Source organism: Somniosus microcephalus, unplaced genomic scaffold (assembly GCF_052327205.1).
Source record: "Somniosus microcephalus isolate GS21.2 unplaced genomic scaffold, FLI_Smic_1.0 scaffold926, whole genome shotgun sequence".
NCBI classification, from domain to species: Eukaryota; Metazoa; Chordata; class Chondrichthyes; order Squaliformes; family Somniosidae; genus Somniosus; species Somniosus microcephalus.
In genome coordinates this window covers 35,001-36,833 of record NW_028226113.1, presented here as the reverse complement: position 1 = coordinate 36,833, position 1,833 = coordinate 35,001, and positions in this window count along the sequence as shown.

Genomic DNA, 1,833 nt, shown 5'->3' with positions numbered 1-1,833 from the left:
GTCAGAGCGACAAATGATTAACCAAGGAGGCAACTCATTAACTGAATTTCGAACATCGACAACTGGTTAACCAAAAGACACAGGGACAAATGAGTAACCAAAGGGCCAACTCATTAACTGAAATTTCAAAGAGGCAACTCATTAACTGTAATTTTGAACATCGACAACTGGTTAACCAAAAGCCAGAGCGACAAATGAGTAACCAAGGAGGCAACTCATTAACTGAATTTCGAACATCGACAACTGGTTAACCAAAAGACACAGGGACAAATGAGTAACCAAAGGGCCAACTCATTAACTGAAATTTCAAAGAGGCAACTCATTAACTGAATTTCGAACATCGACAACTGGTTAACCAAATGTCAGAGCGACAAATGAATAACCAAGCAGGCAACTGATTAACTGAAATTTTAAAATTGACAACTGGATAACCAAAAGTGGGAACTCATGCTTCGGACGGGCTTACATACGGCAGGCTGACGCCCGGCAGAGGCCCGGGCTTCGCCTCCCTTGCGTAAGCGACCGTCTCCGAATCGATTAAAGGCATAAAATCGGAGTTCAGAGCGGGAAAATTTTTTCCCGAAAACGGCCGGAAAAAAAAAAATGTCTCCTTTTCCGCCGAGCAGGGTGGCATTCGAACGGGCACGGGAAGCCGCGTCTAACGGTGTAAAAACGGCTTGGCTCCGACGCGGGAGTGCGGAGATATGGCCGTTCAAAGTTGTACTGGAAGTCCGGAAGGAGAAAAATTTGACTGCCTGTAGCCGAAAAAAGTTCCAGCGGTCGGTCACAAAAGTCAAATCCGTCCCGCTGATTTGACACTTGTCATTTCTGGCAGGGGGGATTGGCGGGGTACCTGGAGAATGGTAGGAGGTGGTTTTTCGAGACTTTATCTGTTTTCCAGATTACTGTCTAGGGCCTCCAGGTCTGCAGAGACCGACCCGGGCTGCCGTCCAACCGACTTTTAACCCTTTTTGGGTGGAAATTTATTTCCATTTTTAACCAATTTTCGGGTTTTTGGTCGGGCTTAAAAACGGCAGCCTGACGCCCGGCAGAGGCCGGGGCTTCGGCTCCCTTGCGTAAGGGACCGTATACGAAACGATTAAAGCCGAAAAATCCGAGTTCAGAGCGGGAATTTTTTTTCCCGAAATCGGCCGAAAAATAAAAAAATTCTCCTTTTCCGCCGAGCAGGGCGGCATTCGAACGGGCACGGGAAGCCGCGTCTAACGGTGTAAAAACGGCTTGGCTCCGACGCGGGAGTGCGGAGATATGGCCGTTCAAAGTTGTACTGGAAGTCCGGAAGGAGAAAAATTTGACTGCCTGTAGCCGAAAAAAGTTCCAGCGGTCGGTCACAAAAGTCAAATCCGTCCCGCTGATTTGACACTTGTCATTTCTGGCAGGGGGGATTGGCGGGGTACCTGGAGAATGGTAGGAGGTGGTTTCTCGAGACTTTGTCTGTTTTCCAGATTACTGTCTAGGGCCTCCAGGTCTGCAGAGACCGACCAGGGCTGCCGTCCAACCGACTTTTAACCCTTTTTGGGTGGAAATTTATTTCCATTTTTAACCAATTTTCGGGTTTTTGGTCGGGCTTAAAAAACGGCAGCCTGACGCCTGGCAGAGGCCGGGGCTTCGGCTCCCCTTGCGTAAGGGACCGTATTCGACCCGATTAAGCCCCGAAAATGGATCCAAATGTCGGCCGACCAAGTAAGCTTGCTGGGGAGAGAGACTAAGTGCCGGGCTGGGCACCTCATTAACCAGTGAAAAGTTTTGGCTGCTGGAGAGACTAAGTCCCAGCCTGGGCACATCATTAACCATAAATGAAAAAGGCGAGGCCGA